The sequence below is a fragment of the Puma concolor genome, chromosome B4 (genome assembly GCF_028749965.1).
Source record: "Puma concolor isolate L17-30 chromosome B4, mPumCon1.1.hap2, whole genome shotgun sequence".
Lineage (NCBI taxonomy): Eukaryota > Metazoa > Chordata > Mammalia > Carnivora > Felidae > Puma > Puma concolor.
The window spans coordinates 85,297,319-85,321,108 of record NC_141673.1 but is presented as its reverse complement, the minus strand read 5'-3'; the positions used below and the strand labels follow the sequence as shown (position 1 = coordinate 85,321,108).

The window sequence follows — 23,790 nt, the reverse complement described above, 5'->3', positions numbered from 1 at the left end:
ACTCAGCAAGTGTCAATTATCTCCTCTGCCTTGCAGCATCTTCCTCCAAGGTAAAGAAGAGCAGGTATATTTGGGCCATATCCATGATAGCAGCCCATGTCAGCCACCATAACTACTGTACCTCCTGCCAGTATTCCTTTTCATTTGTTCCTTTGTAAGGGTCCCTTAAAAAAAAAAAACTAAACTAAAACAGAGCATAAAAATATGGAACACAAATTATTAATGCAGACTAAAGGATTACGCCTCTAACAAAACTCTTCAGTTCCATTGTAGTATAGTCTATAGAAGATTAAAAGAACACGACAGCTTAAAACTAAGGAGAGATGCACCCCAAAACACTACAGCTCCATATATCTAAGCAATGACAACAATAAAAATCCCAAACAAACAAATAAACAAAAACAAAACCTGCAGGAAGACATTAGGAGGCAGAATGTAATTACCCGATTTGGAAACTGACCAGGACACTGCGGTTAAAATCCTTCTTGCTACAAATGTTCTGAGGAATCTTTAATGACTACAAATGGTTAGGATAGGACTTCATGTCCACACCTCATCTGAAAGATGATGACAATCAGCAGTTAGTCCTCCCTGCCACTACCCAGGGAATAGAGTCAATTCCGACTCAGAGAATAAAGGGCCACCTACAGAAATCACAACCAACATTTGCTATCCTTGGCTGCCTTGGCGAACTGGTCTATGTGAAGCAAATTACTGAAATATCTCGAGTATCACTGCCATGTTTTACTAGAAATATACAGTGACATAATCCCTCATCTCATATAGAATAATGAATTAATGCTATGTACACTTTTTGGGTAAAAAATTGTTAAATCCTATGCTTTGGCTGAGATTTAATAATGAATATGTACCTATCAGTGAGGATTAGATGCCTATTGTTTAATCTATGTGTGGTTCCTATCACACTAACTTATTTTTGCCTCTTACATTTTTTTTAAGAAATGGACTCAAATGCAGTAATTAAAATACATTACAGTAGTGCAAGTGAAATTTGGAAAACTGCCAACATTTTCAAGAACTTATAATTTTCTTTTTCAGAGGAAAAAGTAGTTTTGACATCTTTGTGCAAAACAGTCAGTAACAGTTACTTACAATTTCAGGAAAATCACTGTTTTAATCATGACCTTTCAGCTGTCCTTGATTGAAAAAAAATTGGCCACCTACAGAAATAATTCTGTTGGGCCCTCATCTCTCTACTGATTGATGGCCTCATGTGGTTCTACATGTTCACAATTATAAATAAAACTATATAAAAGTGGCAGAGCTGGCTTCCATCTAAGTGGAATAAAACAGTTCTAATCGACAATAAAGGGGACTTTCTTTAAGTGACATCTTTCTGTATACCTGTATCAAAATCAAATGGTACATTTATCTCTGATTAAATGTGTATTCTTTTGGTCACCATTCACTACAACCATTAATTTAGCATCCATTGTGTAAAAGACACCGTATTATACTCTGTCGGGGGTGATGGAATGTGGATAAAACAGTTTCTGCAATAGAGAACCTATTATCTGATGAAATACTCAACCAACTAACATATAATGAATATGGACACTATGCATACACATGTGAAGATATCTTGCTTGCCTATACATATGCACAAAAATTGAGTTTGGTTAAATATAATTGTATAAAATACATATTTATACTTCAGCAAAGATATATCAATATATATAAACTTATAGATATACGTGTATATTATGTTACACCAGAAAACTTTTAAGCTAAAATATTAAAAGTCCCTAAGTGTTAGAACAGGAGCTTTTCAATAGAATGAAAACAAGACTCATCCCCCTAGTTAAAGGTTTCCCACCTACGGTACAAGCAACAAAAATAGAGCTGGCATTCAGGACTCCATTAGAAGTTTATTGAAGCTCTGTGAGGTTGGAAAGCTTTTAGGAGTTCAGCATAAATCATTCAATACACTAAAAAAAAGACTTAAAAAGATTTTCCCTTTGTATTCAATTTCTGTGAGTGATCTCCAATTTACAACCTTATGCTCAGCCCAGAAATTGAATTAATCAATACAATTATCTCTTTAGAAATCTCTTTTGTCAAGTACGGTAGTTCATAGAAGAGAAAGGAAGATTGAGATTCCTTAGATTAGTAGGCTTGATGGCAAGATGCAGCTATACTGAAGGGCTGTTACGAGGAATGGTATAGGCTCCAATACTGTTTTGTTTGGGAAATTACAAAAATTAAGTGATCCTTACCTCTAAAACAAAAGCCTCTTATCTACCAATTGCAGTCTAAAATAAATTTTTATGGAAAACAACACTAGAAAAGTATTTATATGATCAGATTGTGAATACTGATAAAAAAGTTATCGCACGAAATTCTACACTAAAATAATCACCTTTTTAAAAACAAGTAAATTCACATTTCCAGAAGTCACTAAATTCTTCGTAATCAAAATATTCAGTTCACTTCCTGTTGCTGAAGCATTCTTAGTAATGGTTTAGGGCCATGATTTCAACATAGAAACTAAGAAGGAACTGAGACAATTAATTATTAAGCCAATTTAGGCCCATTTAATACTTTCACATGAAATATTCAAATAATTAGGGCAAAAGTTTTTTTTTATATTAATTATCTTTATCATACATATTTCCTTTGTGCATGTAATAATCTTTGGCAAATTTAACATTAAAAAGGGGAAAAGAAAAATGCAATATACCTGCCTAATTAGAATTAAAAACAGCTACTAAGAAACTAATTCATAAACCTAAATGATACAAACTACTCTCCTTTTGGCGATTGCTCCAATTTCCTCTTAAAGAGTTAAAGCCAAATTTGACAATAATATATAGAATTGAGCTAAAAAATAAACAATCTATAAATCCTTGCTTAAAAAGAATTCAACTGACTAACATCTGCCATCATTTAGAAAATATACTGATGTTAGGGATTTATTAAGAATAGAGCTAAAACTCCCAATAAATATCCTGGAGTAAGTATAGTCTAACTAATTGTTTACATATTTTCCACATAGAAAGCTGTGGATAAGTATTTATTTGGTTTGGCCTGGGTTTGTACTTTTTTAAAGAAAAAATTTTTAATGTTTATTATATTTGAGAGAGAGAGAGAGAGAGAGAGAGCATGCAAGCAGGGGAGGGGAAGACAGAGAGGAAGACCCTGAATCTGAAGCAGACTCCAGGCTCTGAGCTGTCAACACAGAGCCTGAAACGGGGCTCAAACTCATGAGCTGTGAGATCATGACCCAAGCCAAAGTTGGAGGCTTAACGGACTGAGCCACCCAGGTGCCCCTGTACTATCTGTTTGGAAGTACATGGTTCTTAAATATAAAGCTGTTGAAAATTCATTTGTTATCAAAACAATATTATATATTAAGCATATTACAATGACATGGTAAGACAACAACTGTACTATAGACATATGTAAGAACAGAATAACATTGAGGCACCACCGAGTTAGCCAGAATTCCTATGAATTATCATTCTATTGTAATATATTTTACTGATGTGAACTCCACAGACAAATCCCACATATATGACAGCAGTTTCTAAATGGAAAAACTGAGGTAGCATAGAAGACAAAGGTAAGTTCAATCAGGTGAAGGTCAATCACGTGAAGAAACCACACACTGTATTTCACTCAATCTTCAGTCAATATTCTCTCACTGTTTAAAAGCAAACCCTTTGTTTTTATTCAAACACTGGGATACAAAGAAATAAATAAGTTCATGGAATTTTAGTCTTTTGAATTTGAAGCATACTGCCTCCGGTGGATATTATCCTGATTAGCAATTTTTGTTTCACCAGGCATAAAGAGGAAAATACACAACTCACAATGCTCTATCCTAAAGGAAACAATTTCTATCTCAATAACTAACCATTTATCAATTAGCATTTTGGAAGATGGAGATGGGGTTCAGTCAGTTCACTATCTTTAAACTTAGGTGATGTTGTCTTAGTTCCTCATTTCCAAATTAATTTATTATTCCCTTCTAGGCCAGTCTGTGCTAAGTAGTTGCTTACGATCCTACAGAAAATACTCCATTTAAGAGTCATAGATTCTTAGCACAGTCATAGTGTGTATATCTATATTTTAATAAACATAATTCGGAAGGAGACTATAGACAAAGGAAAGTTTGGGGTATATTTTAAACAATAAAACAAACTCCTATCTTGTTCAAACCAATGTCATTCAGGTTTCTGTTACTTGAAGCTGTATAAAATGCTTAAGTGATGGGGTTTCAGAATTTGGTCCTGGTCTGCCCACTTCTCATACACTTTTGGATTGCCTGTTTTCTATTTACATCAACTTGCTCATCTGTAAAATGAGGATAATGGAGATACCTTTCCCTAAGCGCTACTCTGATAATTAAATGACATAATCCATCTAACACACATAAACCAAGTCTAAATGTTTAATGATTATTATTTATTATTATTAGTCTTATTGGGCTGCTCATACTGTAAGACAGCATCTCATCCATGGTTGAAAACTAGGCAAAAGTTACCAACAGGATATGGCAGTCAGGGAACACAGATCTTCTACCAAATCCATCACCCAAAAGGGGAACGGAAAAATGTTTGGGATTAGAGAGATAGAGAGGGAGAGAAAGAGAGAGAGGAAGTGGGGGGAAAAAGAGAGAGAATCATGCCGTCCCTTTCCACTTGGATAATAATTTGCTATTTTTCAACCAGCTCTTCAGGATGTGATATACACTTCAAAGATTTAAACATATTGTCTACTTGTTAATCAGAATCTCTCTATTTGTGGATGTGTTTGTATGTATTGATATGAAGAACAACAAAAAGCTAATAAATTCCATCTGAGCTCACTGTGAGTGCCCCAGGAGGGGAGTCTGTGTCTTTTCTATTTATCACTGAGGCCCTTGTGTGATGATATATGAAATAATAACCTGATGTGTTACCTCTCCCCATTCATTTGGGTCATAAGGAACCAGAGGGGAAAAAAATCTTCTGCTTTTACATATGTAAAATTACTGTTTATGCATAATGGGAAAATTGTGAGTGCTTTGGGCACTTTTAATTTAGGGAGAAGGAAGAGTCAAGGCAGGAAGAAGCCTCAAATGATAATATAAGGGCCCTGCCCTCCTACTGACAAAGGGCAAGATCAGAATGAAGAGGCTGGGATGAGATTGGAAACAGTGAAAATCCCTTTACGTTTAGGCTCCAAGCAAAACAAGGACTGAGCTAGCTTCCTGAGTGGCACTCTATGAGGCAACAGCCTTGCAGATATCCCATGACAAAATGAAGTAGGGAGAAATGGGTACAGGTATGTCTTCATGTAGGGTCAGGTTTCCAGAGGCTGTGATGTCCCCATTTGACCCTCCATGGTGTGGGGGTTAGCTCAGGAAGGGTACTGATGGTCTGAAGGGGTCTCACTGAGGATTGTGATAAAGGGATGCAGATGAGAGCCACAGTATGGCCAGTGCGACTGGGGTTTGCGAGATGCCAGCAGGGATGGATGCCCACAACTGGAGCTAATGACAGGACAATTGTACAACTCATTTGTTCCAGTAGAGAACAGGTGAGGGCTGGAAAGCAGACATCACTTCTCACCTTTCCTCTTACCCTTGAGCAGTTAAACGTATCAATATCCATCTCCCAGAACCAAAATGTCGGAGTAATTATTTCATGACCCACAATTAAAGCACACTGCAATTTCCCATCACAACAGCCAATTCCCTCTGAGTCATACATTGAATCCATTAAACTGAGAATCCCTATGTCTGAAAGACTGCCTTCTAATGAAAAAGGTGAGAGTTACTGTCCTCTACATCCAATCATATCTCTGGTAAACCAGGGGGAGAAGTTCAAATGCATGGCTTGGAATAGAGCCCATGCCAGCAGATTGTGCTGGGTAGAAATAACACTAGTCTGTCTAGGTAAGATCAGTGCCAATGGTTCCAACTAAAATTAGAAAAAAGGAGACAGTACCTTGGCTCATGCTTATGTTGGAGACAAGACTCTAACTCCTGCTAAAGCCAAATGATGGCAATTCAATTCCTGCCTGCCAGTTGCAAATCCCTATGCTACCGCTGCAGTACTATCAAAAGACATTTACAATCCAGTGCACCTAACAAGAGAGGTGATTTCTTAGATTAGTCATTTAATGGGTGAGCAACTCAAGTGCTAGCAACTTGAAGGTATGCATGCATTTATTCTAAGAGGTTATTTTCCACAACTATAGGCAAATTGTTGAAGAGAGAAAAATTAATAGAACCTTATTAATCTGAGGTTGATAAAGGGTATTATTATTAATTTTAGTGATTTTTTTTTAAAAAAAATCAAGGATAGAATGACCCATTCCCCCCACAAAACATCATCAAAAGATTCACAACACTTTTCATGAATTTCAACAAATATAATTTTGCTCTAATCTCATACGTGTCATGAGGCACCATGCCATCGTGGAATGAAAACTGAGCCAGAAATCAGGAAATCTGGGTTCTTTTTCTGGCTCTGTCACTTATTAACTGTGTAAAATGATGCAAAATTTAACCTCTTGGAGCCTCAGTTCCTTGTCTACAAAATCAGTGACTTGGATAAACATTATCTAGTTCTTAGAGTCTGTATTCTCTAAATCATTACTGAGTAAATGAAATTTTAAATTTTATATGGTTTTTATAATATATCTAAATATTAAGTCTTTAATAAATCCCAGATTTGTAAGGCGAATATATGTAATAGACAAGGGATTCTGATTCTAATGGTAAAGAATTAAATATTTTTTTTAAAAAAATTTCATCTGCTCTGTGATGGCAACACACATAATCATAGATAAGGACAATGGGATAATATTTGTGTATCTTAGCAGATACCATAAACTTTTGGTAAATGTCAAAGTCATACAAAGACCGACATCATTTCAGGTATTCCTCAAAGAAAAGAGTGTACTGCTGCAGGAAAGAAGGAACTTCTCCAATGCCCAAGAGTAATTCAGGAAATGAAAACTTGGGGGAGGCTCTCAAGTGCTGAATGACATGACACACTCAATATTCACCCCAAGGTCTCTGTCAGGTTTAAACTGCTTTTTATTCTACATAGGTAAGGTAATTGCACTAGTGCCCCTGTCTTCCCAAGATTTTCAAGAAATCTACAGAATTTTACTCAAATCACCCTAATGCTCAAAATACTAATTAATGTCTTACCAGAGTAGAACTTGGCTCCTCCACTGAGTGGTATCCAGCCTGGGAAACAGACCTCCAGTCTTCCTGATTGGTGCTAGACTATGAAAGAACCATCTTCATCAAAGACAATGCTTAACTCGTAATGTGATCAACCAGAACTGGAGTTCTGGTTTTATTTCCGGCACTAACTCTTGGGATTCTGGGCAAGTCCTAAAACCTCTCTGTTAGATGCCATTGGTAAAGATGCTTCTTGAGTAGCTGCACTATATAAGAGTTATATATTCCTAAGCCCCCAAAATACTTCCATGCCATATACTGCATTATTGTGGAAGGAAAATCTATATTCTATCTTCCTTTAAGTCACAGACCCTTTGGGAAGACCTGATAGAATCCAATGATTTGTATCCTTTCCTTAGAAAAAAAAACTGCACCAGAATAATCTTACATACAAGAATTCATGTGAATTCATGTAAAAAGGGGTTCTTTGATGCTAGAAGGAGGTTCATAAACTTAGGTGTACATCCTGGTCTTGAGCACAAATCCTTCCTGTATTTACTAGCTATGTGATTATGGAAACAGTGAATCTGACTTTCTTTATCTACAAAAACGTAGATATTGAAATTGATTTTTTTGCCTACATCTTATAACTATGTTGAACATGAAATTTTTGAATAGAAAGGTATGTGAAAACAAATTGGTGGTACAATGAACTCTGTGCAAATGGATGTTGTTCTTGTTCCCTTAGTCTTCTAATGCTGTCACAGAGCGCTGATAAGTACTACCCCCACCATTGTTGGCACCATCAAGCTTGGGGAGATGTGAATCACCAGACCCTGTGTCTAACTTAAGAATCTAGACTCTCAAAGTCTGACTGATTGGCTGCACTGTGTACTGTGTCTTCCAGTACTTTCTTTCTAGCTTTTGTCTGATTATGGATCTCTTCACACATATCCGCTGAACTGAATATACTAGCTCTGGCTTCTGGCCCTGGAAATATTGTCATAATCCAGAATTTTATACCTACCAGAATACACTTGGTCCTTCACTGACATTAAATTTTGATCTTCACTTGAGCGCTTAAAATTATTGTCATTGGGCTCCATACTTGACATTTTTGCTCTCCTCCATTGGTGTGAATAATTAGAAACCATATTGCTAAGATCATTATCTCTGTTTTATTGGAAAATAGACTAGCAAATGCAAAGATATAGTAAGTACCCTCAAGGCTTACACAGTGTGTGACAGAGCCAGTTAACAGAATAAGACCCAATTCACAATGCTACATACTCATCACTCTATTACATTTTATTCCTTTCTTCTTAGAGCCTAGTGATTACCCTCTTGTACAGCAAAATCTTTATGATAATAAAGAAGAATGGATAATACGTACATACATCTTATTTAAGACATTTTTTATTTTTCAATTTATCATTTCATTGTGAAATAATCTCAACTTCTGAAACACTGAAAAAATAGAATTCCCAGCTTTCTCACATATTATCATCTTACAAAACTACAGTACAATTATCAAACCCAAGAAATTAGCATTAATACAACACAACTAGCTGATCTACAGACCTTACTGAGATTGCAACGATTGTAACACTGATATCCTTTCTTGGACGATGAGCCAATGTTTAGCTGTCATATCTTCTCAGTCTCATTTCATCTGGGACAATTCCTCAGTCTCTCTTTGATTTCCATGACCCTGACACTTCTTAAGACTACTTCTGCTATTTTATAGTATGTCCCTTAATTTGAGTTGTCTGATATTTCCTTATGATAAAATTCATATAATGGATTTTTGGCAAGAACATGACAGAGATTTTTTTTTTGTGCCTTTCTCAGTGAATCATAGGAGTGGCACATGATGCCAATACATCCCATTACTAGTGATGGTGGTGACTTTGATTGCTTGCTTAGGTTCTTCCATTGAAAAGTTACTACTTTCCTTTTGTAATTAGTAAGCATTTTAATATACTATGTAAGTAGCCTATTTATCATATTTTCACGACTAATTTACTATCCAGTGGTGATTCTTGCCTGAAAAAAAATTATTACTCTAGTGTACCACATGGTGATTTTCTATTTCCATCATTCATTCTATACTTATTAACTGGTATTCTACACCCATAAAAGAGTTTTTTTTCCTCCCACATTTATTTATTCAATACCTTTTATAATATCATGAACTATATTGAATATAAATCAACACTATCATTATTTTCTCACCCAAATGTCCCATATGTGGCCATTGGGAGCCACTTCACATTGGCCTATGTGTCCTTTCAATGTGTTTCCATCATTTTTTAGTCTTTCCTTACTTTCTGGTACCACAAGATGTTCCAGTTTCTCATCATATACTTTTCCTATTCTGGTGCTAGAAACATCCATTTCTATAAGGATTCTTGGTTTCTTTTATTGGAGAATGGTATTTAGAAACCAAAATCCAGGTACTAAGTGTGCTCATCACTACTGAGGTATTATTGCTCCTAAGCGTCTCAATCAATAAGATAGGGGATATAAATGCAAATACACACACACACACACACACACACACACACACACACACACACACACCCCTATTTCTTTGTTTTTATATCTGTATATCTGCGATACATACTTAATATTTAAACACACATGACTTCCTAGTGATAACTCCGATTCCAATTCAACATCATAGGGTTTGTTCTACCCCTCTTTGTTTCTTTACAGTGAGAAAAATAGCCATCATTAATGACAATCCTATGACACATTTAAAGCAGTTTCAGAATGTTAAGTTTTACCCCTACAAAAAACAGAATCATTAATCTATATTTTCTAATTGGAGTACAATAGTTCCTTCTTAAAAAAATCTTAAAGTCAAAACACTGTTTATCAAAGTTACTTAGATTAGCTCTTTTTTCCCCACCCCATTCATTTGTAATTCCTAGAAATATAATTTAGCTTACTAGATATTTTTGTTGTTGTTTTTCACGTGGGGATCCCAGAACACCCTGGTTAATTTTAATTATTTATTTATTTTTGAGTATGTGAAACAACACAGTTCTAAAAATCAGAACTATACAAAAATAGACAGATAGCATTCATATAAATGTCATTCCCCCATCACCCCTTCTACCCTACTTCCATTCTCTCAATCCACGTTTACTAAGCCCAACACCTGTAAGTCACCAATTCCATACGTTTCTGGAGTTTCTTTCTTATTTGTTGACCCCAGTTGGCAGATCTATGTATATTTCTTTATTTCCTTTTCATTATGGGTAACATACTTTTGCACTTTTTTCACTTGGCAGTATAGGCTGAAAAATTACTCTATATCTGTTCATTATCTCTACAATTGCATGGTACCTCATTATAAGGAGATGATATAGTGTAGTAGTATATTCAACTACTCCCGTATGCATGAGCATTTAGATAGTTTTTAATCTACAATTATAAACAATGCCACAATCAATAACCTTGAGCTTGTGATTCTCATATTGTTAAAGGTGTGTCTTCAGGATAAATTCCTGGAAATAGGATTGTTGGATCAAATGGTGTATATATATATATATATGTACATATATATATATGTATATACATATATATGTAAGTATATATAAGTATATACATATATATATATATATATATGTAAATTTGTTAGGTATTGCCCAATTCCTGTTCAAAGGATTTGTACCAACTTTTATTTCTATTAGCACGGTATGAGAATAAAGGCTGTGTTTTTATCTCTGCCTCCAAATCATCTTAGGACAGATGCTGAGCAGCATTTGAGTGCTTGATTCAGGTTTACTTCTTCTGACTATAGATATTATCTAACCATGGTGCTAAAACTCAAAGAAAAGGTTTACATAACTGTAAAGGAAGAAGAACAGAAAGAACAAGGAGCTGGAAAATCACTCTTTAAAAAAAAATAGTTGCCTTTGATCACAACAGCTCAGGATGGAAGTATATAGCTTAGCATCTTCACTTCGAAAGTTCAAAACACCAAGATTTTATAGTAATTTTCCCATGGCCGAGATTAAGTCCTGCATCCTTTATGTCCCCGAGCACCACACCAATATTACAATTGGCACACAGTACTGCAGTTATCTGCTTAAATGTTTGTCTTATGTTAGACTTTTTAGTTTTGAAATAGAAATGATATATTGATCAACACATTTATCTCAACTTCTGGCACAATCTTCAACATATAACATTCCTGATGAAATTTTCTTAAAAGACCATTAAAATAAAAAGAAACATTTCTTGAGTCCTTCCTCTGTGCCATATAACAACCGACATGTTTTACGTGTATCGTCGCATTTCATCCTGGTAACAATCATACAAAGTTGGTTTTACCATTAACCCCATTTTACAGATGAGAAAACAAAGACTTAGAGAGGACACATAACTTGTCCAAGGGGATGTATTATGGGGGAAAAAACCCTTAGGATTTGAGTAGGATTTGAACTGAGGTCGGTCTCATTCTAAAGCACATGCTGCTTACCTTTACCCCTGATTGCGGTTGGAAATAGAAGCCTTCCTGATGCCCCTTATATCACACTTACATAGGCAAGTTTTATTCTGCCTACTCTAAGGCCAGGACCAATTCTGTGTTACAGATTTCAGGCCAGCATGTCACTATCATGATGGAAAGGAAAAGTGGTGGTTTCAATGGTTTCCAAATAGACTCTGAAAAAGCTTTCGGAGATTTTTACCTTTTGGCAAACAAAGCTTTGGCTCCTCTGATACATGCACACATTTATTATACCCTTGTGACTGTGGTTTATGTACAAGCATCTTATTTAAAAGAGTTTTTAAAAGACTGAAATGTGATTTCCTTTCTGACAGCAAAGGAAAAATAAAAAGATGTTCTTTGCCCTCCTGTTCTAATCTGTATTTGGAAGTCAAGTCTGCAGTTCCCAGAACTCTATCACCAGCTTGTTACATTTCCATAAATCTGTCTAAGAATACAACACTGTTCACCCAAAAAAAAATGTAACATAAACTGTAAAACACATGCACATGATACCTGAATCCAATTCGCCCTCATTTTGTATATAAGTGAAAATAAAGCAATGCTTTAACTCTTAGAAATGACAATATCACATTATTTAGATAAGTGCCACCAAATCATTATTGAAATTCTGATAGCATTTGCCTTACTGGTAAAAGAAAATTACCTGTAATGCATAGTTTAAATAATTACTTTTAAACAAAAGCTTCTTTTCTGCATTGCTTATTTATCTTTTGAGACCAACTCAGCGGGGCTATGTATTTTATTAAAATTGCCTTCAGACTGCTAATGGCAGGGCGTCTGTTAGCACAGGAAAAGTGATGGCAGTTTGACTCCTATTCCTAATATTGGGAGTTAGTCCAGACACTTAAGAGCCAGAACTCTGCTGTGCATTTGACTATGTTATCAACACTTTACTTGCTAATGATACTAGTGACAGCATTTCAATATGATGGGTCAGACTTAAATAGGAAAGCTTATAATTGTGCTTACAGAACCAATGAAACTCCCTGGCTACCCCCCCTCCCCCCGCCTCCCCAAAATCCCTTTTATCAGCAGATCAGCTGGTGTTAAGCTTCAAGATTGGGAATTATTTGGTAAGCTTCTGCTCAATGTTTTTTTTTTCCTTCTCCACTTCCCACCTTGAATGGGGAGCCTCCATCAGCACCTGATATCTACCCGTTCAGAAAATGACAACTGAAAGCCTTCCTGTGGTGCAACCGTGTGCCAACTACGCAGCAGAAGGTCACACTGATGACTCCCCTGTGGCTTTTATTTTCCCCAGGGAAATCCACAGCCAGGGCTGACTGCTGCCAAATATGCTGAGTGCCACAAACCAGCAGTGCTAAGAACCCCCTATCCTTCTTGATGGGAAGCAGTAAGCAACTGTGCCGAACACCTGTGTCAGCTCCTGTTCCTGGGGACACCCCAGGCAAGCGCTCATTCAGCATTCAGGGGTAGGGCTCCCCTCCTCTTACTGGCACTTCTGTCCAAAAACTTCTCAGTAGTCATATGATAATAGTTATGTTTGTCAGATCTCTATAACATCAGCGTGTTTAACTACCGTTAAGGAGGGTGACTTAAATAATTCGTGAGTTAAATATTTTACTCTCAGTGTCTACAGGGAATCAGTACAATGAATGTGTTTCCTGTTATTGTAAAAGTAAAAACAACATTCTCCATCACTTCCTTTTATAGTTACTCCAACCAACTTGAGGAAGAGGAGACAGTTTGAGCTGTGGAAGGCATGCTTCCATAGATAGACAATATCTAAATCAGTCTTTTTCCTGTAAGTGACGGAGAATAATATGCTCAGTTCAACCAGTGAAGATTCTAGTCAAGTATGGGATGGAGAAAAAGGCAATAAAATTAAAACAGTACCTGCCACAGTTAAGACTCAGTAAGAATAAATGAATGAATGAATGAATGAATGAATCGATTAATCAATCAGTGAATGAATCAATGAACAAATTAAAACTGAATGAATGACAAATAATTTCAATACTTAAAAAAGATTCCATAATTCAGAAATGATTATATTTTAATGAGACAATAAAGCCTGCATTTAGTGCTTACTATTTGCAGATCACTCAGGCAGGGCTCCCGCAGACATTAAAAATAAATAAATGAATAAATAGGGGCGCCTGAGTGGTTCAGTAAGTTGAGCACCCGACTTCAGGTCAGGTTACGATCTCATGGTTTATGAGTTTGAGCCCTGCGTCAGGGTCTGTGCTGACAGCTCAGATCCTGGAGCCTGCTTTAGATGCTGTCTCTCTCTCTCTCTCTCTCTCTGTCCCTCCCACTGTCTCTGTCTCTCTTTCTCTCAAAAATAAATAAGCATTTAAAAAAATTTTAAGTAAAAATAAATAAATAAACAAACAAACCAAAGCCAACTTCAGAACCACACAGCTGCTCAAGCAGCAGAACTACAATTCAAATTTCAGATTTCTTTTATTTTGACTCTTCCATTTGATTTTCTTCAAAATTCCACATGGCATTAAGACTCTTAGTCTTTCAGGGTATTCCTCAGCCTGGATTGCCCTTCTTCTGCTAAAGAGGACACTTTTGCTGTCAAGTTTAAATTCACGTAGCTTCATTTTCAACTCTCCTGCCACATTCCAGAAGAGGCATGGATACTTCTTGAATATATCAGCACTGGCAACTCAAATGTAAAGATTCTCAAATCAGTTGGTATCTCTTCACTAATAAAAATATAAATAAGTAAAAACAGGTAGGCTTTTCTGATTTCCCACATCCATGACTTGCAAAGCTTTCATTTCAGTTACTCAAGGTTTAAATTCATCCCTTATTTTTCTCATAAGTCAAAGTCTATTGATTCCATCTTTGAATTTCTGCTTATAACTGTCCCTAAGTGTTGTTATCTCGGTCCTGACTTTCTGGATCTCGTCTGATTATTGCATTGGTCTCCTCTCTTCTCCTTGTAACTTCTCCTCTTTCAGTCAACCTCATACTACTATCCTATTAGTTAATTAATCCAAGCACAGACCTAATCATCATCCACATTTTCTAAACAAACAAAACTTTTCAATAACTTCCTAGGTCCTGTTGAATTAAAAGTCAAATCACCAAAGAGTCAAAGTCCTCTTCAGAGAGTTTGAATTATAAAGTCTCTTTTTGTTGCAAAGAGCTCAACATATCTTCATAGTCACTATTGCCTTTTGTATACCCTGTGCCACATCCAAACTCACCCAAGTCCAAAGAGAGACTTCAGAGACCAGGACCTTAAATATATACTAGGCAATCCCCCACCACCACCCCCCTACCTCTGTGTCTAATATCTCTGCTAAGAAAATCACATGCATCCTTTAAGACAAGTACTGGCTTGCCTATGAAGCTTTCTCTTTTCTATGAACCCTCAAATAATGTTACACTGTAGCTCTTGTTAGTCTATAATACATTTTATCTTGCATTATAATATTTGGTTTTGGATCTTCAAACTAAGTTTATTTAACACATGCTATAAGTACTTTGAAAGGTGTATTTGGGTTACAGTGGAGAACAAAACAGATTAATTCCCATCAAAAAGCAGGGAAGAGTCTTTCAAGGAAAAAAAAAAGTATGATGGGAGAGAAGGGAAATCTGCACTCGCTGTGGCAGAAAAGAACCTGAGCCACCGTAGGCTCAAGGATAATTGTCAAATGTGCATGTGAAGTTGAGGTAGGCATGCTCTCTCCCCTAAAACAGAATTCAGAGAATAATTTCTTTCTCATTTAATCATAAAAGTGATTTTTATTCTTATGATTAAAAAGGAAAGCATTTTGAATAAATAAAAATTTTCAAATATATACATTTATTTGTTGCATGAATATTCTGATAGCCAATAACGGAATCTAAGCTTAGATATAAGCTTATAGTTTTAAATTCATTTATTAATGTATTCATTTAAAAATTTAAAAAATTTATGGTAAATCATTTGGAAACTGCTGCCATAAGACTGATAATAGAAGGCAACCATTAAATTTTTTAATGCTCACTTTGATTCTTTCACATGATAGCAATGAGAATTTAAGAAACAACTCTTCCAAGTATCAATAATATCTACTCGAAGTGATTTTTATGAAAATAAATATGGAGATTTTTCGTTGTTATTTATAGGAAATAATCTCCCTTATTTTCTCATTTGTATTAAAAATGGTCACTTCTAGTGTAGGTGACTCTTAATTCAACCAACTTTTATTCACCACCTAGCATGTACACACTGGCTTAACAAATGTAAAGGAACTCTAGAGGTAACAGTAATAGTATGCTTCTCCCTTTGGGAAAAGCAGTGTTGATCATTTCTAGGCAAACATGTTAAAGACCCCAAGTCAGCTGTAAGCTTCAGAGCTGGTTCCAGAACTCATGCTCTCTAATTCCTACTAATTACTCCATGTTGCCTCCTTATAAATAGTCTAATAGATCATGTGATAATTATAATAAAGCCATGACATAATTTCAAGCATCTTCCCTTACAAATAGAAGATAAAATTCATGACTTGTTGTGGACTCGTACAAGGCTATGTAGTTTTGGTTGAAATTATAAATGACAAACAAATGGGAAAATCAGTATGCAAAGGAACAATCAGACGCACATCATTTTTAAATATTACATATCATTGTCATTAATGTCCCTATTATAAAACAATAAGTTATTATACACTGCCAAAAAACATGATTCAAATTCAAAAGAATTATGCAAATTAAGGACACGGAAAAGAAAAATGAGAGCTGCACTATTTAACATTAGCTCCTGGTCTCTCTGTCCCAAAAATAAATAAACGTTGAAAAAAAAAAATTAAAAAAAAAAGGGGCGCCTGGGTGGCGCAGTCAGTTAAGCGTCCGACTTCAGCCAGGTCACGATCTCGCGGTCCGGGAGTTCGAGCCCCGCGTCAGGCTCTGGGCTGATGGCTCAGAGTCTGGAGCCTGTTTCCGATTCTGTGTCTCCCTCTCTCTCTGCCCCTCCCCCATTCATGCTCTGTCTCTCTCTGTCCCAAAAATAAATAAACGTTGAAAAAAAAAAAAAAAAACAAAAACATTAGCTCCTGGAACACAATCATCCGTCAATATTCTGATCAGATAATGTTGCCCTGATCATTGTTAATTTAAGTCTATTTTCATTCATAATTTATATTCCGTGTCAAGAGAAATCTTTTAAATGCTTTACATACCCCGTAAGTCTGAGTGATCCGTAAAACACGTGAGCCATATGATGCCCTCTTACTGGCTAAAATCACTCTAATGATTCCCATCTCGCTCAGAAGGATAGGCAAGGTCCTGCCACGGTCTACCAGGACTATACAATAGACTCCACAGCATCCTACCCATTTTCATGTCTTACTTGTCCACTACTTACTCTTTTCCTGTCACGTTGCCTTTCTCGACAATCTTTCAACATAGCAAGTTTAAGGAGTATCTCTTCACCCGTGTATATCAAAATGGTTCCCTCTCTCCATTTACACTTGTGCTTCAGTTTTTCCTTAGCAGACTTTCCTCACACACATATCTTTTAATTTTTTTTAATGTTTATTTATTTTTGAGACAGAGACAGAGCATGAATGGGGGAGGGTCAGAGAGAGAAGGAGACACAGAATCTGAAGCAGGCTCCAGGCTCTGAGCTGTCAGCACAGAGCCCGACGTGGGGCTCGAACTCACCATGAGATCATAACCTGAGCCGAAGTCGGACGCTTAACCAACTAAGCCACCCAGGCACCCCTCCTCACACACATATCTGAAATAGTCTCCCATCATTCTGTTTACTCTGCTTTATTTACTTCTTAGTATGCACCCCCGTTAATATATACAGTTGACTCTTGAACAACATGTGTTTGAACTGCATGGGTCCACTTATCTGTGGATTTTTTATAGCACAGGACTGTAAATGTATTTTCTCTTCCTTATGATTTTCTTAATAACATTTTCTTTTCCCTACCTTACTTTATTATACAGTATAAAATACATATAACTTACAAAATATGTGTTAATCAATTGCTTATGGTATTGGTAAGGCTTCTGGTCCATAGTAGACCAATAGTAGTTAACTTTTTGGGGAATCAAAAATTAAACACAGATTTTCAACTGCATGGGAGATGAGCACTCCAAACCCCTACATTGTTCAAGGATCAACTGTACATTAAAATCTTCACGTAATGTTTTCCTCCACTAGAATAAAAGCTTCAGGAGCATGAGAACTTCTGTTGCATGAATTAAAGAATGAATGAATAATCACCCTTCCATTTCATCCAGCCAAATAGAAAACGTCTCCAGAGAAACAACAGTTAAAAAGGAAAACAAAAACTTAAAGTTCTTAATATTTTTCAAATATCAGTATAATCCAAAGTCAAGTATTAGTATCAATTATGTTTTATATAAACTATACATTGGTGGAGATGGCAAATGATGATACTTGTCACGTGTGTGCACAAAGTTGTGCACAGAATTGTAAGTATTCCATAACCTGCAAGTCAGCATAATGCAGTAGGCCTGCATCATATCAAGAAACACCGATTTACTTCTGTTATGATTTCATATGACACTGGGTAGCAATTTAAGTTTGTAAAATAGGTAAATTGGAGTGGATTCTATCTCCCAAGACTATGGGATCTATAAGATACTTGTTTCTCCTTCTTGATTTTGCTTCCAAGCATGCAAAACTCAACAACTATATTCAATTTAAGGTCAATACTTATATATTAGCTGGATGCCAAGAAAACCTACCACTTTTGGCTCAATTTATTTCTTTTCAAGGTGTAGTTGAACACTGTTTGCCAACTGAAAATTTGGTCTACCAACAGTAAACTCGTTATGAAAGTATTGCCCAAAAGGAAACCTCAAAGCTGCAAGAATCAGTGCAGGCATACTTATAAATCCAGTCAATTAGACATATCATTCTAAATACATCTCTTTGTAGAACTCTTACCTACTTAAGCTAAGAACAGAAGCTTGAGCATATTTATTGTATCCAGTTATACGTGAAATTATCTCTCCTTTAAGCTGGAGGGTAGTGTTCTCTCAATACATAACAATAATAATCTGTCCAGTCCCTAATGCTAATGCTAAGAAATAACAAAATCCCTGAATCGTCCTGGCAGAAGAATTCTGAGCTTAGTTCCTTCCTGAAATGCCTTTTTACTAGAAGAATTGTGATCAGACTGAAGGACAGAAGCATTTGTCCCTCTGTGTGATGAAAACTGAAAATCTCAGGGAAAGTTGTTCCGTAACAGACCTGGATTTGAAGGAGCTAAGTTAAACTCTGGAAGAGCTGTGGAAGTGATAGGTATGACAGAGGTAAAGGCTCTCCAAGCTTCCATAAACAATTAAGCAATTGTACTGAGAGATGTAATCACTATTTAAGACAACTGGGAGACTCCTCTGAAGCAGGAGATGACCACAAAGCCATTAGTTACTCATGGGGACATTCAGGGCAATGGAGACCCCAAACGGCAGCATGGCTCCAGCTTACTGAGGAATATGATTAACACTAAATATTCTACAATGCTGACAATGTTCATAGTAGACCCTTTGACTATTGGGATCTTTCTATTTACAGAGAAATTGTATTTTAATTAACCTTCATTTTACACATGGTAGTCAACTTTCAGTAGTTCAAATTAGTGCAAGCAAACAGATTGACTTTAAAGTGTCAAGAGCTTTCAGAGGTGGGCCCAAGCCCAGAGAATAGAGCAGAAAAGAAAGGAAACTTGACTTTAATGATGCCAGTGTTATTACAATAACTTAATGTTACTACAATTGCTTAATAACATTTTATGTTTAAAGTTCTGATTTTGGAAAAGTTATCAGGAAATCTTCATTTAAAAACAGTTTATATGAGAATAAGAGAAACCAGGGTATCTATATAACTTATTAGGTAAGAGACTTCCTTCTATTCCTGAATATTTATTTGAATTATTATTTTTTAATCTTTAAATCCTAAAAAAAGAATACCCAAATGCCAGACTTTTTACATAAAGGTGTTAGTCATGATTTGCAAAACTGAGAATATACCAAGTAAGCATATTCAAGAAAGAAACAAGTGGCAAGAGACTTGAGAACTCTAGAATTGATGGCAAAAAATGAACAGCAAATGATAATGCAAGCGTCCTGACCTGCTGAGCCTCCCAGGCCAATTTCTCCTACTCCTGATGTCCTTCTTGATGTTATCTATTTCTTGCAATGCTAAAAAAAAAAAAAAAAAGGAAAGTAGTGAGAAATCAAAGTAATTCCAAAATACTCAGGTGAACAAATCAAACATCATAAAGAGAGTTAAACAAACTTTCTACTACAAAACTTTGAAAGAAATATTAAATAATTTCATAGTAATTTTTTCTAGATCACATTCATAGCCACACAAAATGTCAGACTTACAAGACACTGCAGTTAGTGGCTGATAAATGAATAATGAATGAACAGCTAAAAAACAAATTTTATAAGTGACAGTCAAGATATAATGACAATTGAAATGTAAAAATGTGAACCAGTTATTTTAGAGCTATATTAATTAAATAGCTTTTAAAATTCTTCATATTATAGGGGCACCTGGGTGGCTCAGTCGGTTAAGTGTCTGACTCTTGATTCTGGCTCTGGTCATGAACTCCCTGTTGTGAGACTGAGCCCCATGTCAGGCTCTGTGCTCAGCACGGAGCCTGCTTAAGATTCTCTCTCTCCCTCTTCCTCTGCCCCTCTCCCACTCATGTGCATGCACACATCATCTCTCTCTCAAAAAATTTTTTTTAATCTTTATATTATTAATTCAGTCATATAAACATATATATGAATATGTAATTCTGGGACTTGTTTTATAGGAAAAAAATTTTTAACCTTCTTTATATTCATTGATGGTTAACTTAAAATATATTTAATATGTAACATTATTTGTAGCTGAAATACTTTATGGAAAACATCCTAATGTGCTCTAAAATTTGTTAAATGTAAATTATTACTTATCAAAGCACAGTGCTATATTATACTAGGACACTAAGTTGTATAAGAATAAAAGTTTACAAACTTACTACATAATTTCTAGATTAAAAACAACAACAATAAAACCAGCAAAATAAAAACAGAAACTTTTATACCCAGTCACTCTTTCAGAGTCATACTCCAGTGTCATAATGACCAAGGTTTAATCATTGGTCCTATGACAGAAGAGCTGAATGTCTTTGGAAATTTATCTTACCCGTTGGAGGCTTATTTTCTTAATAAGAAACTATAAAATAGTTTCATTTCATTTTGTCATGAATCCAAAAATCCAAAACATATAACTATTTTATCACGATTTTATTATTTATTGATGTATGTAAAATAATTTGGTAAGGGTGAGTTCATCACTTATTCTACCTTTTCAAACTTTGGCCCCCAGAATGTTTAGTCATCATTTTGAAATGTTTAAACATTAATGATTTTTTTTGATATTACTATATGATTACTAAATTGTACAAACATAAATTATATAAAGTTTCTGCCCTAAGATGGTGGAGTTACCTGTATCATCAACCAGATTATGTGGTCAGTATTCTGTGTGTGTGTGTGTGTGTGTGTGTGTGTGTGTGTGTGTGTGTGAGAGAGAGAGAGAGAGAGAGAGAGAGAGAGAGAGAGAACACATGAGTGAGTGGGGGAGGGTTGGAGAGGGGCAGAAGGAGAGGGAGACAGAGAATCCCAAGCAGGATCCATGCCCAGCATGGAGTCTGACGCAGAGCTTGATCTTATGACTGTGAGATCATGACCTGAGCCAAAATCAAGTGTCAGACACTTAACTGACTGAGCCTTCCAGGTGCCCCATGTGGTCAGTATTTTAAAAAGACTTAAAAGTGATACTTTTAGGATGACAGAATTACACTTCTAGAATATTAGTCTAAAATACTGTAACCAGAGATTTGGAGGTGATCTAGGGCCAGATTACTCGTATAACTTTTGATTATTAGTTTATACAAAACTTTTTATTTTTAAAAGCCTCCATTATGGGTGATTTCAGGCATACCTAAATTCTTTTAAAGTATATAGAAGAGTGAAAAGGAATTATTCACCAAGACCCAATGGGATTTACCCTCGGAATATAAAATTGGTTTAACATCTAAATAGCAAACAATGTAACACACCATACTAATAAAATAAAAACTCATACAATTATTCAATAGGTCCGAAAGATATTTGACAGAATCCAACACCTTTTCATGATAAAAACACTCAACAAACTAGCAATAGAAGAGAACTTCCTTTAACCTAATAAAAGAGCATCTACAGAAACCCACAACTATCATACTTAATGATAAAAGGCTGACTGCTTTCTCCCCAGATCAGGTATAAAACAAGGATGTCCACTCATACCACTTGTATTCAACATTGTACTGGAGGTTACACCCAGGTTTGTTAATAAAGAACAAGAAATAAAACACATCCATTGGGGCCCCTGAGTGGCTCAGTCAGTTGAGTGTCTGCCTTCGGCTCAGGTCATGATCTCACGGTTTGTGAGTTCGAGCCCTGCATCGGGCTCTGTGCTGACATCTCAGAGCCTGGAGCCTGCTTCAAATTCTGTGTCTCCCTCTCTCTCTGTTCCTCCCCTGCTCACACTCTGTCTCTCTCTCAAAAATGAATAAAGATTAAAAAAAATTTTAAAGAAATAAAACACATCCAGATAGAAAAGGAAGAAGGAAAACCAGCTTTTTGTAGATAACATTATTTTTATTTAGAAAATCCCAAGGAATTCACTAAAAAACCTATTAGAAAAAATGAAAAAGTTCAGTAAGGTTGCAGGATATTTGATCAATCAATTAAATTTCTGTATACTAGCAATGAACATTCTGAAAATAAAATTAAGAAAACAGTTCTATTTACAACAGCATGGAAAAAATAAAAACACTTAAGTATAAACTTAGTAACAGAAGTGAAAGACTTGTACATTAAAAACCAAACACCACTAAAAAAGACATCCCATATTCATGGATCAGAAAACTTAATATCCTTAAAATGAACATACTCTCCAAATTAATCTATAGATTCAACATAGCCCTATCAAAATTTCAGCTAGCTTTTTTTGATAGAAACTGATAAGCTGATCCTAAAATTCATATGGAACTCAAGGGATCTAGTAGAGCTAAAACAATGCCGAGAAAAAAAGTTGGAGAATATAAAGTTCTCAACTTCACAACTTAAGGCAAAGCTATAGTAATCAAGACAGTGTGGTACTGGCATGAGGATACAAATACATATCAATGGATGGCATGGAATTGAGAGTACAGAAATAAACCCAGACATTTATGGTCATTTGGTTTTTGACACACTTGCCAAGACCCTGGAGGAAAGAAATCTGGTCTGTTGTGAATAAAACTGTTCTCTGAATTTCTGTTCCCTGATTCCTGGCACAGAGCTTCAAAAACCTTTGGAATTCACCAAGTGATAGGCATGCCTTTGTTATGCTATACTTGCCTCATAACAGAGCCCCTAGATAGCTTCAGGATGGGAGAGGTTGTGGAAAAAGCAATCATGTGATTTGAGGACTGGAACTTTCAGGACCCCAGTACCCCAGACTCTGAGGAAAGGGGCTTGACATTGAGTTTAATCACATGGTCAATGATTTAATCAATCATGCCTATGTAATGAAACCTTAATGGAAGTTCTAAACAATGAGACTCAGAGAGCTTCCTGGTGAGCACTGATGTTTGGGAAGGTGGCACACCCTGACTCCCCAAAAACAGAACCTCCTGTGCTCAAGACCCTTCCAGACACATCCTGTGTATCTCTTCAACTAAGTTATTCATTTGAATCCTTTATAATAAAACAATCATAATACGTATAGTACTTCCCTGAGTTCTATGAGTCATGCTAGTGAATTACCGAAGCTAAAGGAGTATTGTGGGAACTCCCAAATTTGCAGCCAATTCTGGCAGGCAGAAGTGCCCATTGCCTGGGGACAGTACTTGCAGTTACTTTCTGAATAAGAGCAATCATTGGGGACCTTACACTTTAACTTCTGGGATCTGATGCTAACTGCAGATATTGTCAGATTGAATTGAATGATAGGACACCCAGGTAACATCTGAGAATTAGTATTGGAACATAATAATAGTCTTTTCAACAAATGGTTGGGGGCAACTGGATATCTATACGCAAAACAATGGAATAGAACCCCTACCTCAATCCCATGTAAAAAACT

The 23,790-nt window shown here is 35.9% G+C and overlaps 1 protein-coding gene across 19 annotated transcripts in view; it reads right to left on the bottom strand.

The window, feature by feature from the left end:
* Positions 1-23,790, bottom strand: part of SOX5 (SRY-box transcription factor 5) — a 1,024,889-nt gene that overhangs the window by 659,854 nt on the left and 341,245 nt on the right. For all 19 annotated transcript variants that reach the window (XM_086713854.1, XM_086713857.1, XM_086713848.1 and 16 more), the window contains one exon: positions 19,748-19,817. The gene's annotated coding sequence lies outside the window, so the exon portion shown is untranslated. The remainder of the gene's footprint in view (positions 1-19,747; positions 19,818-23,790) is intronic.